The following is a 10,560-nucleotide window of genomic DNA, read 5'->3' as shown; positions in this document are numbered from 1 at the left end:
AGGTACAGCAGAGCTCCACACCTTAATCTATGGTGTGTAGAAACTTCACCGTTGAAAATACATAAGAACAAGGTCTAGGCATGGCCGAATGGCCAGCCCCCAATAATCTAAGAACTAGACGTCCAAAGATGATCTAGAAATCTAAAGTGATCAAAAGATTCAAGTGATCAAAAGATTCAAGTGATCAAAAGATGAAAATACAATAGCAAAAGATCCTACTTATAGAGAACTAGTAGCTTAGGGTTTACAAATATGAGTAAATGACATAAAAATCCACTTCCGGGCCCACTTGGTGTGTGCTTGGGCTGAGCATTGAAGCATTTTCGTGTAGAGACTCTTCTTGGAGTTAAACGCCAGCTTTTGTGCCAGTTTGGGCGTTTAACTCCCATTCTTGTGCCAGTTCCGGCGTTTCACGCCAAAATTCTTAAGCTGACTTGGAACGCCTGTTTGGGCCATTAAATCTCGGGCAAAGTATGGACTATTATGCATTGCTGGAAAGCCCAGGATGTCTACTTTCCAACACAATTGAGAGCGCGCTGATCGGGCTTCTGTAGCTCCAGAAAATCCACTTCGAGTGCAGGGAGGTCAGAATCCAACAGCATCTGCAGTTCTTTTCAGCCTCTAAATTAGATTTTTGCTCAGGTCCCTCAATTTTAGCCAGAAAATACCTGAAATCACAGAAAAACACACAAACTCATAGTAAAGTCTAGAAAAGTGAATTTTAACTAAAAAACTAATAAAAATATAATAAAAACTAACTAAAACATACTAAAAACAATGCCAAAAAGCGTATAAATTATCCGCTCATCACTACCCAGATGGAATCATAATGATCAACAAGAAGACGGGTACAAAAGCAAGGTTTGGGACCCTGGAATTCATTCTGGCAATCAACACTCTTGGGGCCTTGTCACTTGCTTTAACTTACTTGAAGGCTTTCTGCGCCTAGTTTGGGATCCCGGAGGCTACTGGAATTCCAAACATTGGTGGAGATTTCTAGACGAATTCAAGCACAAGCCACTATAACAGGAAGCTCATCAAATGTCCAACTTAAGGACTTTAACTAAAAGTGCTAGGTGGGAGACAACCCACCATGGTATGATCGTTCCTTTTCTATTTTAGTCTGTTTTTGAATTTTGATTGAACCTGGCATTGTGCATAACATTCATAATTAGCATTGCATTCTGCATACTGCATAAAAAAAATATTTCACCCCACGCGAGCGCGCAGGCCACGCGTGGGCTTGGAATGGAAATCGGCGTAAAGATCCAACGCCCAGAAAGTTGGGCAGGAATCGTGCGGCTGGTATGTGTTTAGCACAAAACGGCCCATGCATTCACGTCCCTGACGCGAACGCGTCACTTGCACAACACTCATCCCACGCGAAAGCATAAGCGACGCGTCCGCGTCGCATGGATATTATGGCCCCCTAAATGGAAACAGAGAGTTGCGCCAAAACGACGCTGGAATTGTGCGTCTAGCACAATTTATAGTGACGCATTCGCGTACCTCACGCGTCTGCATCACTCATCTTTTACCCAACTTACGTGATCACGTCAATCACACGACCGTGCCATACCCCTCTTGTCCTAATCAAGCGATCGCGTGCTTCACGCGTTCGCATGGATTTGAATCCACTAAACCCAAAATCACGCGAAACCATACCCTTTTTTCCCTGTTCATGCGATCGCGTGCTTCACGCGTTCACATGGATTTGAATCCACTAAACCCAAATCACGCGAACCCTAAACCCATCGCGCCCCCATTCCCCCTCCTTCTCCTTCCTCCTCTGCAACAGTCCTCCACCAACCACCGCCGTTCCACTGCCGACATTCACCACCCCAACCACCCAGACCACCCCGCGACACCCCCTCTCTTCCTTCTTCCCTTCTTCTCCTCCCTCACCTCCCTCCCTTCTCACCCATTTCTCCCTCCGCCATTAAACCCGATCACCGAGACCCAACCTCAGACCGCCGCTTTCCACCACTGCCGGCCACCACCACAACCCTCGACCCAATCTTCCTCCTCACCCCCTTAATCTAACCCAACACCACCACACAACCATACGCCACTACCCCCATCCAGACCACTGCCGTGCCACCACCGTGCCACCGCCATGCAGCCACCAGCGCCACTACTCCCCTCTCTGTCTCAAATTCTGGTCCTACCTACACCAAGTTCCGCCGAATACCGTTCCCTTACCAAGTTCATTAGTTAGTTAGTTGCATATTTTTCAAATTCTATTCAAATTAGGATAGTTAGAGATGCATGATTATAGTGGATTCTAGGTGGTTAGGTAGTTAGGATGTGGTTAGTGGATTTAGGCCTGATAATTGCGCTGTTCTTGATTACCTGTTCTATCTATTTCGCAATTTTGATCTGGCTGTGATAATAATTCTGTTCATATGCTGTTCTTCATGTTTCATGCTGCTATTACACTGATCTTTACTGTTCCTGTATTTGTGACTCTAGGCAGCACCTTTTATTCTCATATGAACTGTTTTTTCTTGCTATTTATTACCTGGGAACATCCAATTTTAGACGGAATGCTGCCCAATTTTCTGCAACCTGTTTTCATGTATTGAGTTAGGAAACTTAATATTTTGCATTAATTTCAACCAAGCCGATTTATGACTGCACGGGCTAGCATTTTTATCCCTTTTGATTTCCTGGTTATTAAATTGCATTATTGATGATTTCATTTCTATCTTGCAACTCTTGTACATATCTGAATTGTCATCAATAAAATGATATCTTTGCTTGAATTTGTGTTGATTGTTCTTTAAATTTATGGATTTCTTGTTAACTAGGAAACCCATTATCATGCCACTTACCTTAACTGTCTTTTTACTAACTGATGATTGAATTTTTGACGGTCTAAAATTTCACAATTGAAGTCATTGTAAAGTATAGTCTCTAAACCAACAATAATCTTTTCATACAAAAAGTTGTTTGTCACTAGTACAAACCTCTAAAATTTATAAACTGAAGTATTGAACATTGGGTCGTTCTCCCTAGGAATTGCAATAAAGTGTTCTTGTTATTGGTTATGAGTTATTTTGGGGTTTTTGAGATTTTAGACAAGAAATATAAATGACAAAGAAAATAAACTAACAGCTAACAAAGCTCTTGGCAAGATATGAGAACTAGAAGTCCTATCCTAGTTATCCTCCTCAATTGTGACCACAAATTGTTCATTGCTCCCACTTAGTTAACCTCTAACCATGGAGAAAAGTCAAGTGGATGAATCAATTTGATTCCTCAAGTCCTAATCAACTCCTAAAAGAAAGACTAGCTTTAGAGGCAATCAAATCAATTAGCAACTTTTAATTATTAATCAACAAAGGAATTAGATAACTCAAGAGTCACTAATTACTCTACCTAGGCTAAGAGGAACAAAATCTATACTAAAATCCAACCAAATATTTCATCAAACACTTGGAAGGTACAAAAGAAAAGCAAAGCAAATTGACAATAAGAATAGAATCTATCAACAATTATTGCAAGGAATTAACAAGAACAACCAAAAGAAACACAATTATTATGAACTACCTCAAATTGAATTGAAAGAAAAGAGAAGGAACAAGAGTAGATCTACAACAAAACATAGAAACAACATAAAGGAGATTACAACAAAAGAATAGAAGAAGATGAATGTAACAACAAGGAATTGAAAGGTAGAAGTAGATGAGAGCAAAGATTAAAACCTTGGTCTAAGAACTAAAACTAATCCTAATCCTAATCCTAGGGAGAAGTGAGAGCTTTTTTGACGGTTTAGAATTTCACTAATGAAATCTCGTTGTAAAGTATAGTCTCTAAACCAACAATAATACTTTCATACAAAAATTTGTTTGTCACAAGTACAAACCTCTAAAATCTATAAACCGAAGTATTTAAACCTCGGGTTGTTCTCCCTAGAAATTACAATAAAGTGCCTTGTTATTGGTTATGAGGTATGTTTGGGGTTTTTGGGATTTTAGACAAGAAATACAAATGGCAAAGAAAATAAACTAACAACTAACAAAGCTCTTGGCAAGGTATAAGAACTAGAAATCCCATCCTAGTTATCCTCCTCAATTATGACCACAAATTGTTCATTGCTCCCACTTAGTTAACCTCTAACCATGGAGGAAAGTCAAGTGGATGAATCAATTTGATTCCTCAAGTCCTAATCAACTCCTAAAGGAGAGACTAGCGTTACAGGCATTCAAATCAATTAGCAACTTCTAATTATCAATCAACAAAGGAATTAGATAACTCAAGAGTCACTAATTACTCAACCAAAGCCAAGAGAAACAAAATCTATACTAAAATCCAACCAAGCATTTCATCAAACACTTGGAAGGTACAAAAGAAAAGCAAAGCAAATTGATAACAAAAGTAGAATCTAACAACAATTGAATGTAAAAAATCAACAACAACAATCAAAAGGAACACAATTATTATGAATTACCTTGAATTGAATTGAATGAAAATGGAAGGAACAATAGTAGATCTACAACAAAGCATAGAAATAACATAAAGGAAATTACAACAAAAGAATAGAGGAAGATGAATGTAACAACAAAGAATTGAAAGGTAGAAGTAGAAGAAAATGAATCAAAACCTAGATCTAAGAAATTCTAACCTAATCCTAATCCTAATTCTAGAGAGAAGAGAGAGCTTCTCTCTCTAGAAACTAACTCTAAACTAATCCTAATATGTATGAATGAACTAAAAATCCCTTTGCTCTTCAATCCTTGGCTTTAAATAGCATCTTTGGTGCCAAAGTTGGTTGGGATTGGGCCCCACAACTCCTGAGAATTTGCTGGGTGCGAATTCACTTAAAAATCAAGTATCAGCATCGGCGCGTACGCGCACATCACGCGTACGCGCACAGCACGTGTACGCGTCCATGGGCCATTTCGCAAGGTGCGCGTAAGCACCTGATGCGTGCGTGCATCCATAGGGGAGTTCAATTCTTTTGCTTTTCATGATTTCTCCACTTTGCATGCTTTCCTCTTCACTCTTTTGATCCGTTCCTAGCCTTTTCAATCTGAAATCACTAACAATCACATCAAGGCATCTAGTGGAATCAAAGGGAGATTAAAATAATCAAGTTAAAGGCCTAAAAAGCATGTTTTCACACTTAAGCACAAATTAAGGGAGAATCACAAAACCATGCTAATTCATTGAATAAATGTGAGTAAAAGGTGTTAAAATCTCCTAAAATCAATACAGGATAAACCCTACAATTGGGGTTTATCAACCTCCCCACACTTAAACCAAGCATGTCCTCATGCTTAAGCTAAGAATGAAGTAAAGGGCATGACATTTATTCAATGGAAACTAACTAAATGCAATCTACCTATATGCAACTATCTAAATAAATGCAATTGCTTGGTCAAAATAAATCAATTTCCAAGAAGCATATATGCACAAGGGCTAAGGACTAGCAAGTCTAATCCACAATTGGATTGAGTTATTAAATATTTTTACAAACTGACATGAAAAGTGATGATTGTAGGTGGAAACATGTAATTGAGCATCAAACCCTCACCGGATGTATTTGCACTCTATTCGCTCAAGTGTTTAGGGTTGATTCTCTCAATTCTCTCCTAATCATGCTTTCTAGGATTTGTTTTTCTTCTAACAATCGACATATATTTCATGCATGCATACAAGTATCATGAGGTCTTTTCTTTAGGTTGTAATGGGGTTAGGGCCAAGGTAGGATGCATATATGATTAAGTGAGCTTGAAATTTGAATCTTTGATAAGTTTAAACTTCCCACCTAACCTATGACATTCTATACAATTAAGTTCTAACCTAACTACTCATTTTTCACTTTTTTCACATACTCATGCATTTTCTTTTCCTTGATCACAACACATATGCATTGATTATTATTGAGCTTCACTTGGGGCATTTTGTCCCCTTTTTATTATTTTCTTTTTCTTTGTTTCTTTCTTTTCTATTTTTTTCTTTTCTTTTCCATATTATTTTTTTCTTTTTTTCTTTTCTTTTTCTTTTCTTTTTCTCATTTTTTCTTTCTATATACAAGAGCATCAATGCATAAGGTTTTTCATTTGATCAATACATGAGTATGTACCCAATTCCCCATAATTTCAATAAAAATACAAAACTAACCTTTTATTCCCCCAATGTCCCAAGATTCCCACACTTGAATGATACTCACACACACTAGCCTAAGCTAATCAAAGATCCAAATAAGGACATTTATTGTTTTTCGCTCTAAGGCTTGTAATGTGCTAAATTAAAGAACAAAGTGGGTTAAGCGTAGGCTCAAATTTGGCTAACAATGGATGATAAGAGGTAAGGCTATTTGGGTAAGTGAGCTAATGAAAGGATGGTCTCAATCATATAAATGTATGTATACACAAAATAATGGACATAAAGAATCAAACAAATCAAAGATTATAATCATAGAAAGAGAATAATGCACACAAGAAGGAAAAATAAGTGGTTATAAGATGTAACCACACTATTAGGCTCAAACCTGACAAGCTTGTGTTCTTAGCTCAAAAACATGATCCACAAGATATATAATTCAAGCAAGTTCTATGAAAAGTTTCACTCAAATCAATTGAGGTGCCCTATAGATAGAAATCCTTGAAAAATTTCATTATTTTGACTAAGCTTATTGTGTATACATATGCAAAAATAAGAGAATGCAAGTAAAAATCCTAAAATCCTAGAATAAAATGCAAAAGTGTTGGGATTAGAAATTTGTCACCCAAAATCGCCGACCGGTCGGATGACCTCCCCACACTTAAAAGTTTACACCGTCCTCGGTGCACTCAAAGATGAGTAAGGGGGTACGGCGACTCTCCGGATTGCTACCTTCGGCTGGTAGGTCAACCAGCGTTGCGTGTTCTTAGTCTTGCTTCCGTTATTGCTTGTGGTGCATCAATCATGTAAAACAGAAAATAACACCATAAGATGAGAAAACAAAAGCAAGGAAGCATAATTGTTGGAATGAGGTAAACCACTAGGAATTAGTGAGTGAATTAGTGTGACATTAATAAAAGTGAGTGTGTGAATTCTAAATTGCGCGGCTTAGAACATCCACTAGCATGAAAAGCGATGTCACAAAAGAAGCATGCACTTTACTCATTCTAATGTGCTTGAGATGCTTTAAGTGAACTTGTAAGGTGAAACAAGCATTGAAGAAGCATGAAAGCATTCAAGCTAAAAACATATGGATGCATATAATCATGAAACACAATGCATTAAAGTAATTTCACAACATCATTCATCAAGAGATTGCCTAATCAAGGAGAGAGTTCAAATCACATGGTGGCCAAATCATGTAATTCAAGAAGAGTTACAGGCTCGAAGGCAATTCTCATCACTTGGTATTTTTCAAGAGTTAAGCATGAAAAACTCAAAACCAAGTAGCAAAATATAACCTCAACAATAGAATACAACAAAGATTGTAAACATAATGATGTTAAGATAACATCCCCTTTTAATATTCAGCAGTAATTAATGGTAAATAAGAATAACAATCCAACACTTACAATAAAAAAGAGAAAAAAATGAAAACTAACTAAAACTAACTAATTAACTAACCAACTAACTAATTAATTGACTAAAATAAATGGTTACAAATGGTGTTTGGAAGTGTTGGATGAAGGGTAAAAGAAGGGAAGAAGAAAGAAGGAGGAAGGAAATGGAAAGAGGAGAAGAAAAGAAGTGGATGGAAGGAAGGGCATCCACGCGTACGCACGCATGCCGCGCGTGCGCAGATGGTGGTGCAATGGATGCGACGCATACACATACATGACGCGTTCGTGTCGATGGCTTATTTTGAGAGTGGCGCGTATGCGGTAGGTGTGCGTACGCGCGTGTGGATTTATGCCAAAGGCACAGCGTTGGCGCAGCGTGGGCATAAGTCTCTGGAAAATGTATGATAAAACATTATTTTATGGTTTATCCTATGCTCAATTGAGTGGTTTTTATCAACTCTTTACCCACTTATTTCATACTATTTGCATGAGTTTACGTTTTCCTTCCGGATTTTGTGCTATGATTGAAAACATGCTTCTTTGGTCTTATATTTGTTAATATTAATTCTCTTTTATTACCATTAGATTCCGTGATATGTGTGTTAAGTGATTTCAAGGATTATAGGGCATGAATGGCTCAGAGGATGGAAAGGAAGCATGCAAAATTGGAAGGAATACAAGAAGTTGAAGAAATTGCTAAGCTGTCCAGCCTGACCTCTTCGCACTCAAACAACCATAACATGAGCTACATAGGTCCAAATGAGATGGTTCCAGTTGTGTTGGAAAGTTAACATCCTGAGCTTCGCAACGATATATAATTTGCCATAGCTGCCCTGACGCCACGTGATGTGAACGTGTGGATCACGTGGCCGTGTGACCTGGCAGGAACACAACCCACGCTAATGCGTGGACGACGCCTCCGCGTCACTCTTCCGCGACCTGTACGGACCAGAAAGCACTGGGAGTGATTTCTGGGCTATTTTTGACCTAGTTTTCAGCCTAGAACACACAGATTAGAGGCTATAAAGTGGGGGAATGCATCCATTCATAATCATGCTCTCATAATTCATAATTTTAGTTTTAGATGTAGTTTTTAGAGAGGGATGTTCTCTCCTCTCTCTTAGGATTTAGGTAGGATTTTTAGAAATTAGGATTTAATTCGACTCTTCATCAGGTTCAATATTTCCTTTACTTTATATTTATCTCTTATCTTATATACTTTAATGCTTTTATTGGTATTTAATTTGTGTCGCCCAATTGGCTTATGAATTTTATCTAATCTTTTTCAAAATCTTATCTTTTTCAAAATCTTATCTTATCTTTTTCAAAATATTTTCTTTTTGTTAGTTGTTGTTTCTATTTTTTTCTACTACTATGAATTCTCACCCCTCTGGCTTCAAGTTTGATTCCAATGTTATTGTTAGGAATGGACACTATAATGAGAACAGGAATATGCATCAAGGTCAAAGCAATCAAAGATGGACGGAGCCAAGAGGATCTGATCAACCCTTTAGGCAACAATACCTTCCAAGATATCCTAGACGAAGACCATTCTGCAATGCATACAAAAATGATAGATATCCTCAACATGACTTTAGACCACCATACTCACAAGCCCCTTCCCACCATTCACCTCCATATGACCCTAACACATATCCACCATACCAACCACCTTATGAGCCAAATGAACCATACACAGAACCACCACCTCAATATACACCATCTCCTTATCAGTATCAAGATGAACCACCTTCCTACCATGAATCCTTTCTCCCAATAAATGAACCCTCCTATCCACCCCAAACCTCCATGGAGAAAGCATTTGCTGATCTAAACTCTACTATACAAGCTCTCGTCAACCAAATTGGACCACCAAATACCTTCAATATTCAACCTTCAAGCTCCAATGCACTTCCATCTCAACCACATAATGATCCACATATCCCATCACCACCATCCACGGAAGAACAGCCACATCTATCAATCCAAGAGCAAGATGATCCCAACTATGCTATTGATATGGAACAAGAGAGAGAGGATCGTCTTCGCAAATCCATACTTCATAAGGAGCTAGAGAAGGCACTAAAGGTAAAGGTAGAAGAGACCCTTGAAGGTGAAGGAGTAATTGAAGGGAGTTGTCATGGAAAGGTAATCGTCAAGGAGGAGCAAGAGTTAAGGGATCCTTTCAAGGAAATAGTAGATCAATTTCATGCAACCCTTCATCAATTGGAGCAAGCAATAAGTCAATTACCTTCCGAACGTTTGGACACTCAAAGGACCCCCATTGCTTCATGTGGAGAATCTAATGAAGAACGTAGCATGAAGGAGACACTAGAGACTCCAGTGGACAATAAGGAGCATGACTTTGTACTGGAACAAGTGGAGAAAGGCATAATAGTTACAGAGGAAGAAGTGGTTGAAGATTTAGGAGATGCAGAACCTCCACGGAAACCTCAAGTCACAGAACCCTCTTCTAAGGAGTTTGAATTTGTTGTTGAGGAGGGTGTACAACCCCCAAGGCATGTTATGGTTGAAGACTTGGAAGAGGTTGATCAAGAGATGGAGATTCAAGAAGAAAAAGCACAACCTCCCATGCTCTTGGTGAACAATGAAGAGGAAATTGAATCAGAAGAAAGCTACCAAGAGGAAGAGGTTGATATTGAAGAAGCTTGCAAAGAGGTGGTAGTTGTCAAAGAAGAGCACAAGGGAGTGGAGCTTGCAATTTCACTAAAAATACCTCCCCCTAAGTTGCCATCATCCTTCACAACATTCAAGTGGGTAAAATTCATATCCCTTAGCTATCTAATTCCACGTGAATATGGGCTACTGGAGACGGATGGTCAACTTAGAGCTCTTTGTAACATTAAGAGTAAAAGGAAAATGGCCAGTGGTAAGAATTGTCCTGCAAGGTTCATCATGGTTAGAAGCTCAAAGTTTAAATGCAAAGGTTGATATAGAGCTCAGCTGAATGGGTCTAGGAAGCTGTTTGGTTACTTCAGTGAGAATTCTAAAGCTGAACCACCTGGATGGAATCATGATAATCAACTTG

The sequence above is a fragment of the Arachis duranensis genome, chromosome 1 (genome assembly GCF_000817695.3).
Source record: "Arachis duranensis cultivar V14167 chromosome 1, aradu.V14167.gnm2.J7QH, whole genome shotgun sequence".
Taxonomy (NCBI): domain Eukaryota; kingdom Viridiplantae; phylum Streptophyta; class Magnoliopsida; order Fabales; family Fabaceae; genus Arachis; species Arachis duranensis.
The sequence above is the reverse complement of the archived record's forward strand: the minus strand, read 5'-3'. Positions refer to the sequence as shown.